General features: G+C 36.2%; 1 protein-coding gene across 15 annotated transcripts in view; it reads left to right on the top strand.

Moving 5' to 3' along the window:
- The window catches only part of CLOCK (clock circadian regulator), a 138,319-nt gene that overhangs the window by 39,184 nt on the left and 76,571 nt on the right, over window positions 1-22,564 (top strand). For 12 of the 15 annotated variants that reach the window (XM_060109526.1, XM_060109568.1, XM_060109554.1 and 9 more), the window contains 2 exons: window positions 434-520; window positions 7,263-7,357. The gene's annotated coding sequence lies outside the window, so the exon portion shown is untranslated. Of the gene's footprint in view, window positions 1-433; window positions 521-7,221; window positions 7,358-22,564 lie in introns of all 15 variants that reach the window. The other 3 variants (XM_060109577.1, XM_060109585.1, XM_060109592.1) reach the window with 3 other exon arrangements.

A 22,564-nucleotide genomic window follows, 5' to 3' on the forward strand; every position in this document is an offset into this window, starting at 1 on the left:
TCTGGCCCTTTGAACATGCCATTCCCTTCTAATGAAACATGTTCTTTCTCTCCCCTCCCCTCTTGCTTTATTTGGTCAGACCCTACTCATGCTTGCATTAATTGCCTCTTTTTTAGGAAACCTTTCCTAACCAGTTTGCACTAGCCTGGTTTGTATCTCTGCCATGCTTTCCCTTCACACCATCATGATTCTTAAAGCCTTTCATCCCATTTGGAGTTGGCCTACAGACTGAGCTCCTGGAGGAATTGATGGAATCTGACATGTTCATTGCTGCATCCCCTATTCCTGGTACATAGGAAGCCCCAATTAATGCTGTATATGTGGATGGGAAAAAATACTGGCGGTATTGTTACTTAGAATTTGGTTAACATTATTTCCACAGCTGCCCTTGTTTTACAGATTTTGTTTTTTGTTTTTTGTTTTTCCTGTAAAGCTGCTGAAACTTAGAAGCTGATTTTGTCACAGTGTAAGATGCCTTTGGAAAATTCTGCATTCCTCTTAGATGAATCTTTACAACTTGGTGAGTTTCACTAGATATATTCAATCTTCATTTTGAGCTCAGAAGTATGCCTTCTCTTTTTCTTTTTTCTCTTTTCCCTTTCCTTTTCCTTTTCCTTTTCCTCCCCTCCCCTCCCCTCCCCTCTCCTCCCCTTCCCTTCCCTTCCTTCCTTCCTTTTCTGTCATAATTATTGGGTACAGTGAGGTTTCCAATCTCCTGGCAAGGCACATAGGACAGAGTATTATAAAAATATTTAGGACATGATCTGCTACCTTCTTTGATAGTTTTTATTTATCTTTAGATTTTTTATTCTTCAGAGGACTGAAACATTATTTATTGGTAAGGTAATTGATATCCAGATGTATTTTCTTTCAGCAATTCTTGAAATTTTTCAAAGTTACTACCTGAAAGTAAGAATTACAACTTGTCTTTTTTTGAGAGAAAGGTGATTTGCAAATGACTGAAAAGTAGAATAAGAATTATTTCCTGTCAGGTTTTAGGTTTAGAGATAAAGAAGCAGTTGACTGAGGTACAGAAGGGCCAGTCACCTACTGCATCTCTGCCTTACAAGCAAGTCTCTCCCTCAGGGGTCTGCACACCACCAAATCCAGCTTGCTGCCTGTTTTTGTATGACCCATGAACTAAGAATAGTGTTTACATTTTTAAATGGTTGGGGGAAAAATATCCTGGAAGCAGAATACTATTTTATGATATGTGAAAATTATATGAAATTCAGATTTTAGTATCTGTGAATAAAGCTTTATTGGAATACAGCCACTCTTATTTTTTACATATTGTGTATGGCTGTTTTCAAGCTATAGTGGCAGAGTTAGGTAGTTGCATCAGAGATGTTAGGGCCCAGAAAGCCAAAAATATTTACTTTGTGACCCTTTACAGAATAAGTTAGCTGACCCCTGCTCTACCTGGGTAGAGAAGTATCTATAGATTGAGTGCGAAGTAAGAGATGAGTGGGGGAAAATTAGAAGGGAGGTAAGAGTTGATACCAGCTCTCAGTGACTGACTTACACTTTTTTCGTGTCCTGGAAAGCATAATCCATATTCTTATTAGACTGACCTGTGTTACTGTTTTAAAATAGAAAATAAGAGAAGTTGATTCTCCTATTACTTTTCTTCTAAAATGAATGGACATTTGTAGAAAGAAAATTAGTATAGTACTTTCAGTTTTTTACCAGGTTTTAGTGTTACCATAATAACTTAAGCAGACTATCCTCCAAATCATGAAGGATTAAAAGGAGCAGGTATCAAGCACACTAAAATAGTAGCTTATAATGCTTTGCTTAGCGATGACCTCGCAGGAAACAGCAGTGATAAAAATTAAGCCATAAATGAAAGTTCAACTAAGTTATGTTATTTAGGGTTGGTAAATTTCGTGCCAGCCGCCGTGGTCATACGATTAACCCAAATTAATAGAAAAATCGGTGAAAAATGTGTTAAAGAATAATAAAAAATAAAGTTAAATTCTAGCTAAGCCTTAAAAAGCTATAGCTATTTAAAAATGAACTACAAAAGTGACTTTAACAGTTACTGATCACATGACAGCTAAGACCCCAAATGGGACTAGATACCCCACTACGCTTAGCCCTACATGCAAATAATTATCACAACAAAATTATTCGCCGGAGTACTACTAGCAATAGCTTAAAACTCAAGGGACTTGATGGTGCTTCATTCCCCTCTAGAGGAGTGTGTTCTCTCTATAATCAATAAACCCTGATAAACCTCACCAACATTTGCTAATTCAGTCTGTATACCGCCATCTTCAGCAAACTCTAAAAAGGAATAACAGTAAGCTTAATTATTATACATAAAAACATTAGGTCAAGGTGTAACTTATGGGCTGGGAAGAAATGGGCTACATTTTCTATTTCAAGAACATATTTCTTATTATACAAAAGTTTTGATGAAACTAAAAACCAAAGGAGAATTTAGTAGTAAATTAAGAATAGAGTGCTTAGTTGAGTCAGGCCGTGAAGCATGCACACTCCGCCCATCACCCTTCTCAAGTATTAATAACTCTTATAACTTCTTAGCAGGTACCAAACATATGAGAGGAGATAAAGTCGTAAAAAGGGAAGCATACTGGAAAGTGTGCTTGGATAAATCAAAGTATAGCTTAAACAAAAGCACCTAGTTTACACTCAGAAGAGTTCATAGTGTATGGATACTTTGAACTAAATCTAGCCCAAACCTCCCACAAATTCAACTATTATAAGCAGATTAAATAAATCATTCACCCAAGAATTTAAAGTATAGGAGATAGAAATTAAAAACTTCTTGGCAGTATAGAGAAAGTGTCGTAAGGGCATGATGCAAGAGGCATTAAAAGTAATAAAAAGTAAAGCTTTCCCCTTTTACCTTTTGTATAATGATTTAACTGAAATTTTTAACAAAGAGAACTTAAGTTAAATACCCCAAAGCCAGACGAGCTACTTATGTGCAGTTTATTAGAATGAACTCATCTACATGGCAAACTTGTGAGAAGATTTATAAGTAGAGGTGACAAGCATAACAAGCCTGTTGATAGCTGGTTGTCCAGGAAAAGGATCTTAGTTCAACTTTAAAAACTATTCAAAAAATCATAAATTTTAATGTATTTTTAAATACTAATCTAAAAAGTTGCAGCTTTTTAGAAACAGGATACAACCTTATCTAGAGAGTAAAAATAACACCATAGTTGGCTTAAAATCAGCCATCAATTAAGGAAGCGTTCAAGTTCAACAACACATTTACCTTAATACCAGCAATAAGTAAGTCAACTCCTAGTTTAATACTGGACTAATCAATTAATAGAAGCAATAATGTTAATATGAGTAACAAGAAATATTTGTCCTTGCATAAGCTTATATAAGTAATAGATATTACTGGTAGTTAACAACAAATAAACCTAAGTCAGTGTTAGATTATTTATTAAAATTACTGTTAACCTGACACAGGTATGCACCTAAGGAAAGATTAAAAAGAGTAAAAGGAACTTGGCAAATACAAATCTTGCCTGTTTACAGAAAACATCACCTCTAGCGTAACTAGTATTACAGGCACTGCTTGCCCAGTGATATCTGTCACATGGCCACGGTATTCTGGCCATGCAAAGGTAGCATAATCATTTGTTCTCGAATAAGGACTTGTATGAATGGCCACATGAGGGTTTTACTGTCTTTTACTTTTAATCAGTGAAATTGACAAAATAAGATAAGACCCTATGGAGCTTTAATAACCACCCCCCCCAAAAGGAACTAAACCATCAAGGGATAACAAAACTTTTATATGGGTTAACAGTTTTGATTGGGGTGACCTCGGAGAACAAAAAAGCCTCTGAATGATTAAGACTTAGACCAACTAGTCAAAATATCTTCACTTATTGATCCAAAAAATTGATCAATGGAGCAAGTTATGCTAGGGATAATAGCGCAGTCCTATTCTGGAGTTCATGTCGACAGTAGGGTTTAGGACCTCGATGTTGGATCAGGACATCCCAATGGTGTAACTGCTATTAAAGTTTAGTTTGTTCAACAATTAAAGTCCTATGTGATATGAGTTCACACCAGAGTAACCCAGGTCAGTTTCTATCTATTACATATTCCTCCCAGTATGAAAAGACAAGAGGAATGAGGTCTACTTTACAAAAGCACCTTAGGGGCTTCCCTGGTGGCGCAGTGGTTGAGAGTCCGCCTGCCAATGCAGGGGACACGGGTTCGTGCCCCGGTCTGGGAAGATCCCACATGCTGCGGAGTGGCTGGGCCCGTGAGCCATGGCCACTGAGCCTGCGCGTCCGGAGCCTGTGCTCTGCAACGGGAGAGGCCACAACAGTGAGAGGCCCGCGTACCGCAAAAAAAAAAAAAAAAAAAAAAAAAAAAATTAAAAAAAACAAAAGCACCTTAAAACTAATTAATGATATAATCTTAATTCATTAAAACACCCTGCCTGAGAACAGGGTTTGTTAGGGTGGCAGAGCCCAGTAATTATGTAAAACTTTTATTATCAGCTGTTCAACTCCTCTCCCTAACAAAATGTTTATAATTAACATTCTAACACTTATTGTCCCAATTCTTCTAGCTGTGGCATTCCTCACACTAATGAACGAGAAGTATTAGGTTATATACAACTTCAAAAAGGACCAAACTTCGTTGGACCATATGGCCTATTACAGCCTATCGCCAACGAAGTTAAATTACTTATTAAAGAACCACAGTGACCGGCCACATCTTCTGTTTCCACATTTATTATCACATCCATTCTAAAAGTATCTAATAGTATATAACTTTTGTACAGTTTCTGTTTTTTTCTGTGTATGGAGATTACCTGTTATTTTTTAAGTGAAAGTACTAGTACATTACTTGGAAACTAGTCAGTGACTGACTCAGTGGAACAAGGCTAGTACGTACATTGGGGATGACGGTACATGTCCCTTTTGGAGTCAATGGATAGATTGGAGGATACTCTTAAGGAGCTCTTTTGCAGTCTGACAGAGGCAAGTTAAGTCCTCTGCTAGGAGATTAAAAATCACGATTTCAGGATCTACCTTTCTTGTTCCTGTAGAACATTTCATAGTTTTGTCTTTGGACACTTTTTTCACACTGCATCATAGTTGCTTCCTTTTCAAAATAGGAAAACATAATACTTTTCCTGTCTGAAAAAAGGAATCTTAGGTTTGCTAAATTATAAGTTTCTTAAGGGTAGGTACCATGACTGTTTTTTTTATCTGTTGGATCCCCCTGTAGCTATCATAGGTCGGGCACATAGTTGGCACACAGTCAATGTTTTTTGAGTGAAAGAACAAGATCTCTCGTATCTCAAATGGCTATTATATCTATGCATGATCACAATAATTCCAGTTCATTTAAAGGTTTGCTTACTGGGATTGCATGTCTTTTTGTTAACTGTAGGAGAGAGAATTTTGATGAAAACAGTAATTTTTTCTGGATCCATTCCTTACAGATACCTATCAAATCATTGGCCAGATTTATTTCTCTAAGTTGATTATATATTGTAATTTTTTGACATCTTGAGGGACAGGATTTCGAAACCACTAATCCACAAATTACCAATATCAAAGAAACCTAGAAACCTCCTCATTATAAAGCTTTAAAATGTATATATACTAAAGCCACTCTTGGATAGGAAGATTTTTGTATTCTCATCTTAGTCTTCTGAAACTTTTCCTAACTCTTCCATTGAATCTCTTTTTTTAATGAAACTTCCCTATATAGTTTGCTTAAGAACCCAAGTTTTAAAATCTTATCTTGCAGAGTACCTTGTAAACATGAGACAGTTTAAAAGGTATTTAGCTGAAAGAAAACTTCCAGATTAAAGGAGTCTAGGGAGATAAAATATTTAATCTAATACATGACTCAGAACTGGATCCTGTACTAGAGGAGCCCTAAAGGACTTTATTTGCTCTCTTAAAAAATAGACGTTAATATTGTATAATTGTTAAATTTCCTGAAGTTAGTAACTATCCTATGGTTACTTAAGAGAATGTCTTTGTACCCAGGGTGTACACATTTAAGTAATTGGGGATAAAAGGACATGATGTATGCAACTTACTCTCAAATGGTTCAGAAAATATGTTTATTGGTATATAAAGAAAATGATGCAAGTGTTAACAGTTGGCAAACTGGATAAATTATATGTAGAAGTTCTAATCCTAATATCATAGTTAAATATCTATTAGTACAACTTAGAACTTAAAAAAAACCTTAGGTATAGTTAATTAAATTTTCGTCTATCCTATACTTTTCTTTAATGTTCACTTTGGCTTGTTTCATTAAAAATCTATTAAGTTTTCCCTTAGCTCCATAAATATGCTTTGTTTGTTTTTAAAAGAGATCTGTTTTGGGCCTCCCTGGTGGCGCAGTGGTTGAGAGTCCGCCTGCCGATGCAGGGGATACGGGTTCGTGCCCCGGTCTGGGAGGATCCCATATGCCGCGGAGCGGCTGGGCCCGTGAGCCATGGCCGCTGGGCCTGCGCATCCGGAGCCTGTGCTCCGCAACGGGAGAGGCCACAACAGTGAGAGGCCCGCATACCGCAAAAAGAAAAAAAAAAAAAAAAAAAAGAGATCTGTTTTTATTGTCTTACATATTTTGAAGGAAATTCAAGAGTAAGGATCTATTATAGGGTTTTTCAAACTGGTATAAAGAATTGCAGACCTTTTTTGAGCATTTACTTTGTGGTACACGTTATTTTCTAAGCGCTTTACATTTAATAATTCATTATATTTCACAACAACCTTATGCTTACACCTTGCCTTGATTTTCTTTTTTCAAGTTTAGCTAAAACTGAGCTTAGATGCTAAGCCTCAGAAGCTTTGAATTTTCTTCTTTTTTTCCAAATACAAATTGTGGGAACTGGTGACCTGGAACTTAATATAGAAAATTGATTATATTTACATTAAGAAAAAAATATCATCTTCAAATTATCTAGTTTGTGAACATGAGATAGGTCTAACTTCAAGGTAAACTTTTGCCGTCATAATGTGGGAAGGATCCACATATCAAAACTATCAGTAATTATCCAGGAAAAAGTAAATAATAACTTTTAGTACCCAAGTAAGGGGCAGATTGATGTAGAAACCTATTTCTACTAGACTTCAATTTCACCAAGTAAAATAACCAAAAAATTAAAAATAAAATATCAAGAGACTGATACAGTATTGCTAACTTTTAAAATGTTTTATATTGAATTAAAACATGCATATTGTACAGTGCATAAATACTGAGTGTCATTTTGATGAAATTTTATGAAGTCAACACTCGTTTAACCAAGATCAAGATATAGAACATTTTCATCAATCCAGGAGCCTCCTTCATGCCCCCTGACAGTCATCACGCACTCCCAAAGGTAACTATTATTCTTGCTTGATTCACTATTCGTTAGTGTTGTCTATTTTTGAACTTCTTTTGTCTTTTTATGATCAACATCTTGTTGATGTGAGTCATTCATATTGATTCATATAGCGGTAGCTCATCCTTTTTCATTGCTTTGTAATACTTCATTATATGTATATACCAAAATTTATTCATCCATTGTACTGTTGAGGAGCATTTGGTTTACTATCAGTTTTTGTCTGTTATGAACAATTCTGCTGTGAACATTCTTGAACATTTCTTTTGGCACATATGTATGCATTTCTGTTGGATAAATATCCAGTGGTGAAAATGCTGGGTCAGGGTATTTGGCTGTTTAGCTTTTGTAGATGCTCCTAATGGTTGAATCAGTTTACACTTCCACCAACAGTGTACATGAATTCTTGTTGCTCTTCATCCTCAATAACACTTGAAATTATTAGTGTTTGAAATTAATAACTCTTCTGCTGTGTATGTAGTAAAATTTTATTGTAGTTTTAATTTGTTATTCCCTGATAACTTAAAAGGTTAGCACATGTTTATATGCTTACTGACCCTTTGGATATCCTCTTTTGAGAAATGCCTGTTCATGTTATTTGTCCATTTTTCTATTGTGTTGTCTGTCTTATGGATTTGCAGAAGTTCTTTATTTCTAGGATAAGTTTTTGTTGGATTAAGTATTGAAGATATCTCTTCTACTTCTTCACTCTTTTAGTAGTGTGTCTTAATTAAGATAATTTCTTAATTTTAATAAAGTCTATTTTATCAAAGTGTTCTTTTATGGTTAGTTTTTTGTGTTTTAAGGATTCTTTGTCTATCTTAAAGCCAAGAAGATACTGTGCTATGTTTTCCTCTATAAACTTGAGTGTTTTAACTTTCACATGTAGGTTTCTGCATGGTATGTGGTAGAATTCATGGTTTATTTTATTTTCCATTTGGAAATCCATTTGGTCCAGCATTAATTATTGACAAGACTGTCCTTTCCTATTGTAATGCAGTAGTAGTGCCTTTGCTGTAATGCAGGTGGCTTTATTTGTGGGTCTGTTTTTGGACTCTGTTTCTGTTCCATTGGTCTGTTGTTGTACCAGTGCCATACTCTTTTAGTTATTATAGCTTTAAGTTCTCCAACTTTTGTCCTTCAAAATTGCCTTGGTTCTTCTTGGTCCTTATGAATTTCAATAAAGATTTTACACTCAGTCTGTTAGTTTCCTAAATGAGTAAATAAATAACAAATTGCTGCTTAACATTAAGCAAGTTAAATATTATTTATTATTTCATATTATTATTGTCTAGTTTAGTATTGAATCTGTAGATCAATTTGGATATATTAAATATCTTTCCATATTGAGACTTTCAATACGTTAAGACACAGTATATCTCCATGTATTTAGGTCTTTTAAAATTTCTCTCAGAAATATTTTGTGTGTAGAGGTCTTAGACATCTTTTATTAACTTTGAAAGGTAATTATATTGTGGTTTTTTTTTAAAGTCCTTATAATTTGTACATTCATACTAGAGTATTTACAGATGACATGATATTTTGGGGATTTGCTTCAAATAATACAAAGGAGGATGGGAAGGAATGGGGAAGGGAAAGAATAGATGAAACAAGATTGACCATGATTTGATAATTGTTGAAAATGGGTGATGAATATATGGGTTAATAATTATTCTTTTTTACTTTTGTGTATGTTTGAAATTTTCCATAAAAATAGGTTCAAAAATATTTATAACAACTGAAGATTGAAACACAAATATATAAGAATAAGAAGTTTATAATAATACTTAAAAAAAACCTCATTTCATTACTCTGTAAATCACTGGTAAATGAAAGAATCAACCATTTATTCTTCATTTTCTGTATAGATTTCATTCCAGGATAACCAAATAGTTAAGAGGGAAAGATTAGTGTTATAGAAAAATCACAGATAATAACAAATGCTGGGAGAATGATAGGATTAGAAACTCACCACAGTGCAATTTCTAATAGAATTATGATCTAGATAATGATCAGTCAATGACTACTAAAGCCTTTAGGTGAAAGTCTGTTGAGAAATGGATATAATACAATGCATAGGCCAAAATGGAGTATGCCTCTCTCTGACTGATTAGAACTAAATACTCTCAATAGAATACTAAAAGCAACTATCTAAAGACTTTGAAAGTTAATAATAAGCAAATCAAGAAGGAAAGTCATAACTTGAAGACTAGCCTGTATAATGGTGAATATACATTTTCTTCCTTTTCATGACCCAGCTTTGACCAAATGGTGGGCTGAATTAGGGAACTGCACAGTGGATGCAGCAGTTTAGAGAAACCCCTATTTCTAGCCAGAGGACAAGGAAAAGGAGTTCCCCTTTTTTCCCTCCCAAGCCTGCCCTGAGACCATCTGTGCCTATAAAGTTACATTGCCAGGTAGCACAATCACTTTAAAACTCTGAGAGAAAATGATTTTTCTGGTCAGAGGATTTGGGAAAAAGACTCCTGGAAACTGGAGCATGCTGGGGAAATCTCACAGAGAAGAGAGCTGATGTGAGAGGAGACCCCCAGAGGTCCCACCTTACTTATGAGCTACACATGCATGTACAGACCCAAAGGAACACAGCAAAGACAGAGAACTGACCTACAATATAAACCACTTTTCAAATCCCAGACTTGCCTCTGAGCAGTGCATGCAGAGGATAAACCCAAAAAACATAGCAAAGACTTTGAAAACTGAGCTGACAGTGGTACTGCCACGCCTAGAATGCAATATATAACTTGTAGTATAAACTTAAGCAAAAAAAATACCAAATTCTCCAGAAGATGTTCATAGAATCTAGTTTCATAACCTAATATTCAGAATGCCTAGGATATAATCCAAAATTACTTGACATACAAAGAAACAGGAAATTTTGACTTTTTTAAGAGAAAAGACAATAAATAGATGCCAACCCGGAGATGATTCAGACGGTGGAATTATCAGAAAAAGACTTTAAAGCCGCTGTTATATTATATCCATGGCCCATGAGACAAAAGTGAACATTTTTGAAGTGAATAGAAAGATAGTTCTCCTCTGAAATAAAAACCATATAAAAGAATCAAGTGATAACTTCTGAACTGAAAAATATGATATATGCAATACAAATTTACTGCATGGGCTCAATAGCAGACTTGAAGGTATATCAATAGAAATCTCAAATCGTATCTTCTGTATCCAGGGTATGTCTCTGTTCTGTAATACTTGTTAAGTCCAGGTTGTACCCTGTGAAGCCTGGTCATAGGCCTTCTGGCTGTGAATGAGCATGCCATATACATATCCTTTTTTATTCTTAATTACTCTTACTTGCATGCTGCAAATAAAATGTGTCTGTATCAAGGGAGTTCCATCTCCCTTGATACTCCACAGATTGAGATAGGATCTTGGCCTGTGATTTTCCCAGACCTTGTCATTTCAGGTAAGGATCAAGCAGTGAGTCAGTGTGTTAAAAAAAAATAATAGTCAACTAAGGAACTTAATATACTCATGTATTTTTATTCATTTGAAAACTTTGAAAGTACATAGGTGTAGAAAAGTGGGAATGGACAGTATATATATAAATCATATATTGCAAAATCTTACAATTTAAACAGTGAATTTTGTCTTAAATATAAATGTAGTTATAATAATTTTAGTGAAGAAAAAATAGTTCTTGGTGGTAGTTTTCTGAATAATCTGTGGTTCAGAATGCATCTAAACGTATTTGAACTAGTTTTCAGATGGTTGTAAACTTGCTTGACCTACTTGGCTGCACAAAAGCAACCTGGCAGTTTACGCAAGTTTTTTTTTTTTTTTTTTTTTTTTTTTTTTGCGGTATGCGGGCCTCTCACTGTTGTGGCCTCCCCCGTTGCGGAGCACAGGCTCCGGACGCGCAGGCTCAGCGGCCATGGCTCACGGGCCCAGCCGCTCGGCGGCATATGGGATCCTCCCAGACCGGGGCACGAACCCGTATCCCCTGCATCGGCAGGCGGACTCTCAACCACTTGCGCCACCAGGGAGGCCCCTACGCAAGTTTTAATAGGTCAAAACGACTGTCTTTTTTATGAAGTGATTACACTGCAAGAAGAGGAATATTCGTGGCCTTGAAAATTGACATTTTTTTGGTTGTATATGGATCTGGTGGCCTCATTGATGAGGTGTATGTCAAAACATTGTCATTATATTTATACATATTAATTGTAAATTATTAAATATTTCATGAGCTGACCCTAAACCTATTATTTTCATAATACTACTTAATCAAATTTCTTAACAGGTCCCTGTAGATTGATAGCACTAATGAAATTCTGTACTTCTTTTGGGTTGATATAATTCACTCTCTTTTTCCGGAGATCCATCTCAGAAATTTACATACATTTGCCTTTTAAAAACAAAACATTCCAGATGAGGAAACTTGCTCAATCCTTTTAGGTAGCCTCATCCACCAGAGGACAGACAGCAGGAGTAAGAAGAACTACAGTCCTGCAGCCTGTGGAACAAAAAGCACATTCACAGAAAGATAGACAAGATGAAAAGGCAGAGGGCTATGTACCAGATGAAGGAACAAGAAAAAACCCCAGAAAAATAAACCAAATGAAGTGGAGGTAGGCAACCTTCCAGAAAAAGAATTCAGAATAATGATAGTGAAGATGATCCAAAACCTCGGAAAAAGAATGGAGGCAAAGATCGAGAAGATGCAAGAAGTGTTTAACAAAGACCTAGAAGAATGAAAGAACAAACAAATTGATATGAACAATACAGTAACTGAAATGAAAACTACACTAGAAGGAATCAATAGCAGAATAACTGAGGTAGAAGAACGGATAAGTGACCTGGAAGACAGAATGGTGGAATTCACTGCCGTGGAACAGAATAAAGAAAAAAAGAATGAAAAGAAATGAAGACAGCCTAAGAGACCTCTGGGGCAACATTAAAAGCAACAACATTTGCATTATAGGGGTCCCAGAAGGAGAAGATAGAGAGAAAGGACCCGAGAAAATATTTGAAGAGATTATAGTCAAAACTTCCCTAACATGGGAAAGGAAATAGCCACCCAAGTCCAGGAAGCGCAGAGAGTCCCATACAGGATAAACACAAGGAGAAATACACTGAGACACATACTAATCAAATTGGCAAAAATTAAAGACAAAGAAAAATTATTGAAAGCAGTAAGTGGAAAATGACAAATAACATACAAGGGAACTCCCATAGGTTAATGGCTGATTTCTCAGCAGAAACTCTACAAGCCACAAGGGAGTGGCATGACATATTTAAAGTGATGAAAGGGAAGAACCTACACCCAAGATTACTGTACCGGCAAGGATCTCATTCACATTCGATGGAGAAATCAAAAGCTTTACAGACAAGCAAAAGCTAAGAGAATTCAGCACCACCAAACCAGCTCTATAACAAATGCTAAGGAACTTCTCTAAGTAGGAAACACAAGAGAAGAAAACGACCTACAAAAACAAACCTAAAACAATTAAGAAACTGGTCATAGGAACATACATATCGATAATTACCTTAAATGTAAATGGATTAAATGCTCCAACCAAAAGACACAGGCTCGCTGAATGGATACAAAAACAAGACCCATATATATGCTGTCTGCAAGAGACCCACTACAGACCTAGGGACACATACAGACTGAAAATGAGGGGATGGAGAAAGATATTCCATGCAAATGGAAATCAAAAGAAAGCTGGAGTAGCAATACTCATATCAGATAAAATAGACTTTAAAGTAAAGAATGTTACAAGAGACAAGGAAGCACACTACATAATGATCAAGGGATCAATCCAGGAAGAAGATATAACAATCATAAATATATATGCACCCAACATAGGAGCACCTCAATACATAAGGCAACTGCTAACAGCTCTAAAAGAGGAAATTGACAGTAACACAATAATAGTGGGGGACTTTAAAACCTCACTTACACCAATAGACAGATCATCCAAACAGAAAATTAATAAGGAAACACAAGCTTTAAATGACACAATAGACCAGATAGACTTAGTTGATATTTATAAGACATGCCATCCAAAAACAGCATATTACACTTTCTTCTCAAGTGCGCATGGAACATTCTCCAGGACAGATCACATCTTGGGTCACAAATCAAGCCTCAGTAAATTTAAGAAAATTGAAATCATATCAAGCATCTTTTCTGACCACAATGCTATGAGATTAGAAATCAGTTACAGGGAAGAAAACGTAAAAAACACAGACACATGGAAGCTAAACAGTACGTTACTAAATAACCAAGAGATCACTGAAGAAGTCAGAGGAAATCAAAAAATACCTAGAGACAAATGACAATGAAAACATGATGATCCAAAGCCTATGGGATGCAGCAAAAGCAGTTCTAAGAGGGAAGTTTATAGCAATACAGACCTACTTCAAGCAACAAGAAAAATCTCAAATAAACAATCTGACTTTACACATAAAGGAATTAGAGAAAGAAGAAACCCCCCTCCAAAGTCAGCAGAAGGAAAGAAATCATAAAGATCAGAGCAGAAATAAATGAAATAGAAACAAAGAAAACAATAGCAAAGATCAATAAAACTAAAAGCTGGTTCTTTGAGAAGATAAACAAAATTGATAAACCATTAGCCAGACTCATCAACAAAAAGAGGGAGAGGACTGAAATCAATAAAATTAGACATGAAAAAGGAGAAGTTACAACAGACACCGCAGAAATACAAAGCATCTTAAGAGACTATTGCAAGCAATTCTATGCCAATAAAATGGACAACCTGGAATAAATGGACAAATTCTTAGAAAGGTATAACCATCCAAGACTGAACCAGGAAGAAATAGAAAATATGAACAGACCATCACAAGTAATAAAATGGAAACTGTGATTTAAAATCTTCCAACAAACAAAAGTCCAGGACCAGATGGCTTCACAGGTGAATTCTATCAAACATTTAGAGAAGAGCTAACACCCATACTTCTCAAACTCTTCCAAAAAATTGCAGAGGAAGGAACACTCCTGAACTCATTCTATGAGGCCACCATCACCCTGATACTAAAACCAGACAAAGATACAAAAAAAAAAAAAAAGAAAATTACAGACCAATATCACTGATGAATACAGATGCAAAAATCCTCAACAAAATACTAGCAAACAGAATCCAACAACACATTAAAAGGATCATACACCATGATCAAGTGGGATTTATCCCAAGGATGCAAGGATTCTTCAGTATATGCAGGTCAATCAATGTGATACACCATATTAACAAATTGAAGAATAAAAACCATATGATCATCTCAATAGACGCAGAGAAAGCTTTTGACAAAACTCAACACCAATTTATGATAAAAGCTCTCCAGAAAGTGGGCATAGAGTGAACCTACCTCAACATAATAAAGGCCATATACGACTAACCCACAGCAAATGTCATTCTCAATGGTGAAAAACTGAAAGCATTTCCTCTAAGATCAGGTACAAGACAAGGATGTCCACTCTCACCACTATTATTCAACATAGTTTTGGAAGTCCTAGCCACGCCAATTAGAGAAGAAAAAGAAATAAAAGGAATACAAATTGGAAAAGAAGAAGTAAAACTGTCACTGTTTGCAGATGACATGATTCTATACATAAAGAATCCTACAGGTGCCACCAGAAAACTACTAGAGGTAATCAATGAATTTGGTGAAGTTGCAGGGTACAAAATTAATGCACAGAAATCTCTTGCATTCCTATACACTAATGATGAAAAAATCTGAAAGAGAAATTAAGGAAACACTCCCATTTACCATTGCAACAAAAAGAATAAAATACCTAGGAATAAACCTACCTAGGGAGCCATAGACCTGTATGCAGAAAACTATAAGACACTGATGAAAGAAATGAAAGATACAAACAGCTGGAGAGAGATATCATGTTCTTGGATTGGAAGAATCAACATTGTGAAAATGACTATACTACCCAAAGCAATCTACAGATTCATTGCAATGCCTATCAAATTACCAGTGGCATTTTTTACGGAACTAGAACAAAAAATCTTAAAATTTGTGTGGAAACACAAAAGACCCCAAATAGCCAAAGCAGTATTGAGGGAAAAAATGGAGCTGGAGGAATCAGACTCCCTGACTTCAGACTATACTACAAAGCTACAGTAATCAAGACAATATCTTACTGGCACAAAAACAGAAACATAGATCAGTGGAACAGGATAGAAAGCCCAGAGATAAACCCACTCACCTATGGTCAACTAATCTATGACAAAGGAATCAAGGATATACAATGGAGAAAAGACAGTCTGTTCAATAAGTGGTGCTGGGAAAACTGGACAGCTACATGTAAAAGAATGAAATTAGAACACTCCCTAACACCATACACAAAAATAAACTCACAATGGATTAGAGACCTAAATGTAAGACAAGACACTATAAAACTCTTAGAGGAAAACATAGGAAGAACACTCTTTGACATAAATCACAGCAAGATCTTTTTTGATCCATCTACTAGAGTAATGGAAATAAAAACAAAAACAAATGGAACCTAATGAAACTTAAAAACTTCTGCAAAGTAAAGGAAACTACAAACAAGACCAAAAGACAACCCTCAGAATGGGAGAAGATATTTGCAAATGAATCAACAGACAAAGAATTAATCTCCAAAATATATAAACAGCTCATGCAGCTCAATATTAAAGAACCAAACAACCCAATCCAAAAATGGGCAGAAGGCCTAAGTAGACATTTCTCCAAAGAAGACATACAGATGGCCAAGAAACACATGAAAAGCTGCTCAACGTCACTAATTATTAGAGAAATGCAAATCAAAAGTACAATGAGGTATGACCTCACACCAGTTAGAATGGGCATCATCAGAAAATCTACAAACAACAAATGAATGTTGGAGAGGGTGTGGAGAAAAGGGAACCCTCTTGCACTGTTGGTGGGAATGTAAATTGTTACAGCCACTATGGAGAACAGTATGGAGGTTCCTTAGAAAACTAAAAATAGAATTACCATGTTACCCAGCAATCCCACTACTGGGCACATACCCAGAGAAAACCATAATTCAAAAAGACATATGCACCCTAATGTTCTTTGCAGCAGTATTTACAATAGCCAGGTCATGGAAGCAACCTAAGTGTCCATCGACAGACAAATGGATAAAGAAGATGTGGTACATGTGTACAATGGGATATTACTCAGCCATGAAAAGGAATGAAATTGGGTCATTTGTAGAGATGTGGATGAATCTAGAGACTCATACAGAGTGAAGTAAGTCAGAAAGAGAAAAACAAATATCGTATATTAATGCATATATGTGGATCCTAGAAAAATGGTACAGATGAACCAGTTTGCAGGGCAGAAATTGAAACACAGATGTAGAGAACAAACGTATGGACACCAGGGAGGTGAAAGCAATGGGGGGTAGGGTGGTGATGTGATGAATTGGGAGATTGGGATTGACATATATACTCTAATATGTATAAAATGGATAACCCATAAGAACCTGCTGTATAAAAAAATAAATAAAATTTAAAAATTAGGAAAAAAACAAGAAATGACAAGAAAGTAATAATACCAGAACAGAAAACAAGCTCTTCTCTGAAAACCAGAAGGGGCGCTTCTGTCTTCTCAATCCTGAAAAAGAAAATTAAAAAAATAAAGCATTCCACAAAGGCTGGGATTGATCTTTCGACATTTGTTTGATACTTATAAATTATGCCATTTTTGTATACAGTGTGTACATTAAATAATTGTCCGAAAAAGGAAAGTATGCTCTCATATTCATTTGGACGTTAAAACTTTTGCTATTCAGAGAAGCATCCATAGAGCTGTTGCTTATAGCAATCAAGTTTGACCTTCAGTTGCAGTTGAACTCATGCAACTGGAATTCTCATCTACATTATTTTTCAATTCCCTTGAAGAAACATGAAAGGAAAAGGTAGTTCAGATAGTTATGAACTTCTGAATGGTGATATAGTCTTTTTTCTGTTGATAGATCAAATTATTTAACGTTTATCCCCAAAAGATACTTTGTGTTCACCAAAGAGATTTCTTGGGTCATGGGATGTGGTAGGCAGAATAATGGCCTTTCAAAGATGTCCATATCCTAAGTTGCCAGGAACTGTGACTATGTTAGGTTAAATGATCTTATAATGGGAAGATTGTCTTGGATTATCTGTGTGGGCCCATTGTAATCAGAAGGGTCTTAATAAGGGAAGAGGGAAGTAAAAGAGATGGCAACCTGAGGAGGACTTGGTCTGCTGCTGGATTTGAAGATTGAGGATGAGATCCATGAGCCAAGGAATGCAGGCATCCTCTAGAAGCTTGTAAAGGCAGGGAAACAGATTTTTCTGTTCAAGTTCCCAGAAAGAAATGCAGCCCTGCTGGCACCTTGAGTTTAGCCCAGCAAGACCTGTGTTGGACTCTGACCTACAGAACTGGGAGATAATAAATTTGTGTTGTTTTCTTCCATTAAGGTTGTAGTAATTTGTTACAGCAGCCACAGGAAACTAATACATGGTACCTCTGTTTAGTTTTTCACTAAGATGCATTTTACATGTTGATTAATTGAATCCTAATGTGAATGACAATGTGATTTCCTGCAAAGGTCAGTTTTAGTTTAGTATATTAAGAAGTCATTTGTGTTGATAATATGGTGGACACTGATGGGCAGACCTTTGTGTACCCAGGGATCTTTATTTTCTACTTCACAGGAATGGTGACATGTTTAGTGTGGCCAGAGAACAAGGAGTATGTATACAGTGAAGGTGGAGTGGGAGATGAGGCTGGCGAGAGAGAATGAAGCTAGAAAGGAAAATTGGGGTCTTATAATGTGGCAGAGCAAGTGATCTTCAGAAGCCTTGGTTTCCTTCCACGTGTTCTTTAATATTTGTATTATTTGTGCCTCTATTAGTAAATGCTGTAAATAAGTTGGAATTATAAGACGTTTTTATTATCAGCTTGACTTTAGCTGTGTTAGAGTTGTAAGCAAGTTGCATTTTGCCACAGAATGGCTCATGGAATGGCTTATCTATATGTTAAATATACAAAGGAATCAGTGGCAAAAAGGAAGCCTGGAGTTTAGACAAACATGAAAAAGAATTAAGTGTTCCTGATAAGGAATAATGAACAACCTGACCAACAGAGACTGTTACTATCTCTGATGTCCCCTGACCATCTCAGATAAACTTGCCTTGCTCCTTCGTACCTTTTATGGGATGAGAAACTGTAAATGCTCAGCAAAGATTAGGAGGCTAGGACAGGTTAAAAAAAAACAAAACACATAGACATAAATAAATAAATTAGAGCTATATGGCCAGTTAGAAAAAAATGCTTGTGTTTTTTTTTTTTTTTTTTTGGTGGGTTTGAATCAAGCAGATCACATGCTATCCTAGCCCTTGTGTGAGATTCAGAGGGATAAAGTGCTTGAAAGTGAAAATATGGAGGGGGGCGTGTGATTATTGCTAATGGTGAATTCTAGAGTAACTCCAGGGGAATGAGTGGGAGGTAAGCGCAGGATTGTTGGAGGAGAGGAGATCAGGGAATTGACTGGCCAAGACGTTGGGAGGATCATTTATGTAGATATCAAAATCAAAAACAACGACAAAGGAGGTATTGGAGAGAGACAGCCCTCAGAGAAAGAGGGCTTATTCTGGGGGTTTATGAATGCTTACAACAAGCAAATGGAAATAACTGATATAGTCTGGGGGCATGAGATTCAAAGCTGGGGGGTTTAGGGAGGGAGAGAAAGAATAATTCAGAAATGACAATGAGGCCCTCACACCAGGGCCTTGACATATGAGACATGGGAGAGAAGAACAGCTATCACTTGAAAGGCCTGGAGATAGAGCAGAACTCCTGGAGGAGAGCAAGAGATCTGTTGGTGCAGGAAACATGAAGCGTGTACAACAGCAGTATTGAGGAAGTAGGATATTTTGCTAATGGTATACTTTGAGTTCCAGAGGACACAATGAAAGGATTTTGGAAATTGGGAAAGAAAGGGGAAAGGGGTCAATGTGGGGATATATAGAGTATATGGGGACAAGAGTCTAGGTGACCGGGGGTGAGCTGAGAGTCTTGGGCCTCTCTTGGTGACTGATATAAAAGGAAAGTAGGGCATAATGGGATTAGTCCTGGTTTTCTTGGGTAGATTATTGTAAATATGGAGGGAGAGAGGGTTTGGGAAAGGCAGATTTATCAAGAGCAGCCAGAGATTTTAGACCTGTATTACATTTCTGTTGTCACAGAACAACAAACTTAGAAACTACCACAAACTTAATGGCTTAAAACAGTACAAATTTATAATCTTACTGTTCTGCAGCTCAGAAGTTCCACAAGGGTCTCATTGGGCTAAAAGCAAGGTGTCAGTAGGGCTGCATTCCTTTCTGGAAGCTTCAGAGGAGAATGTTTCCTTGTGTTTTCAAGCTTCTAGAAGCTGCCCCTATTCCTTGGCTTGTGGCTCTCTTCTTTCACCATCAAAACCAGCAACACTGCATCCTTCTGACTTTTCTGTCTCACAGCTCTCTGACCACAGCCAGAAAAGGTCTTCTGCTTTTAAAGACTCATGTGATTACATTGGACCACCCAGATAATCCAGCATAAACTACTCATCTCAAAATCTTTAACCTTGATCGCATCTGCATAGTCCTTTTTTGAAACATATTCACAGGTTTCAGGGATTAGGGCGTGGCCCATTTAGTGGGGCCAGTATTCTGCCTACCACAGGGTCCCGTCTTTCTTCCTGTGGATACTAGTGTGAGGCCTGGTGCAGGGTGGTATAGGTTCAGGGTTACGGTACCTGGTTCAGTGTGTAGTTCACATTGAGACTCAGGCTTGGGCTCTTCCTGCAGCTTCAGATCTTTTATGGGGCTCATTTGAGGCTGGGGACAGGCTCAGGCCTCAGTCTCATCTCAGAAAAGGGTTAAGGTGCTCATGTATTCTGTGGACCAGATCAGTCCATCACATGAAGAGGGAGCTCAGACATTATATGAAGAAATACATTAGTTGAATAATTGCAGTAGTCTTGTGTGCCACTAAGAGCTGTATTAATTTTTCAGTTTTTGTTTACTTAATGAGGCTTCAAAAATACCTCACGTCTAGACATCTGACAGTCTAGAATTTTGGTAGCATTTGATGTTTGTCTTGAGCAAGCATCTTCTTTGGTTCTAAGAGGTCTGGTTCATGAGACTTTGGTGTGTGGTGTGTTTCTTGTTCTTACTGTCAATTTAAAATTTAAGTTGGTCTTAGAAACTGCTGTAGAGTCAAGAATGTTTTTCATCTTGCTAATATTTTATATAGAGGTGGACTAATGTTCCCATTCAGTATTGAATAAATTGAGAACTACTGTTAAATTTCATCTTTACTCATACATTAAATAATTAATTTTAAAAGTATTTCAGTCTTTTTTTACAAGTTAAAATTGTTCTCTTAGAAATACTTACCTTTTTAGCTATAATACAAACAGTAATCTGCAGAAGCAAGTTTGAATTTTTCATAAATGGTGATAAATATAGTTAAGGATTGTTGGGTTTTGTATTATACCAGTCAGTTAAATTTCAGCACTACTTTTAATTAATGTTAATAGATCCATCAGTCCCAGAAAGATCTGTGATATCAGATTGAACTAACCTAAATTCCAAAGTAGGTCAGTGGGTCAATAGGTTATGAGGTTAGAAAAGGGTTTATTGTGGTTTCCATTTTTAAGCCCAGGTTCTTGAGTTAAACCTTTTTAATGAATAATTAAAAAATTATCAATAATTAGATGAAATTTAAAGTTTTTTCTTTAAGTTACATGAACAGTACATAGGAAAATAGTCTCTGTTACTCATGTTTTTTAATAGTAATGTGTTACTTTGTTACTCACGTTTTGTTCTCTGGAATGGATAACATGTATCTTACGTTCTTATGGTAGCCAGGGCTCTAGTATTGGACAGTTAAAAGAAAACAAACATTAAAAAGGCAGAAGTTAAGTTTTTCTGATTATAAATTAATACATGTTCTTGGAAAAATTTTAGAAAGTGCTAAAGAAAAACTAAAAATGGAAAAAATCCATAAGCAAATTACTCAGGAATAACAACAGTTGGTACTTAAACATATTTGGATTTATGTTTGATACATTTTAATGCCACTGTTAACTGCTGTTGGATGTTTAAATCTTCCAAGCTTTACTGTTTTAAATAATAGTGCAATGAATATAAAACTTTGGCTACATCTCTGATTATTTCCTTTTTTTTTTTTTAAATGAAATTACTAGGTCAAAGGACATGAGTGCTTGAAGTTATTGACACTTCTCACCAAACTTTTTTTAAGAAAGGGAGTCCTAATGTACTCTCTTAAAGCATTGTTCAGTGTCTATTTCATATCTCCATCACCAAACTTATCAAACTGTTATTAAATGTAATAGACACTTTAGAGTCATTTTCTTCTCCACAGTGCAGTGTTGACATTGTCAACTTCTTAAAGCACTCTTTTCCTTTAATTTTAGTGACAAATAATCCTTCCTGGCTTTCTTCTATACCTTTGGTCCTTTCTATCTAGTTGATACTATTATTAACACTAATCATACTTAAAATTTATTGAGCATTTACTGCTTTCTATATACTGTCCAAACGTGTAACATAGTTAATCCTCAGAAGAACTGTATGTGGTAGCAACTACTATTATCTCCATTTTAGAAATGAAAAAAATGATGCACAGAGATTTAGTGACTAGTCTCAGACTCACAGCTAATAAAGGGGCTGATCCATAATTCACACCCAGGAAATGTTTCCAGAGCCATTTCTTTACATTGTTGCTCTGGCTCCTCCCCATTTTACTAGCTACTCTTCTGCCTGTCTGTAAAATATTAATTTTTCATCAGGTTTCAGTCTTAGCCTTTTTTTCCCTAATTTTATATGTTTTTCCTAGAGAAGCCCATCTAATCATTATCTTTAATTTACCTATTTACGTTGATGGCTCCCACTTTACATCTTTACCCAGTTCTTTCCTGAATGCCAAACCCACATTTCCAACTGCCTACTGGACACTTTTCCTCTTGCATGTCCCATAGATATCTTAAACATAGCATGTCTAAAACTGAATCCATCATTAAAAGTGTTTGTGAGGGGCCTCCCTGGTGGCGCAAGTGGTTGGGAGTCCGCCTGCCGATGCAGGGGATACGGGTTCGTGCCCCGGTCTGGGAGGATCCCATATGCCGCGGAGCGGCTGGGCCCGTGAGCCATGGCCGCT

This window comes from Mesoplodon densirostris, chromosome 1 (assembly GCF_025265405.1).
Source record: "Mesoplodon densirostris isolate mMesDen1 chromosome 1, mMesDen1 primary haplotype, whole genome shotgun sequence".
NCBI lineage: Eukaryota > Metazoa > Chordata > Mammalia > Artiodactyla > Ziphiidae > Mesoplodon > Mesoplodon densirostris.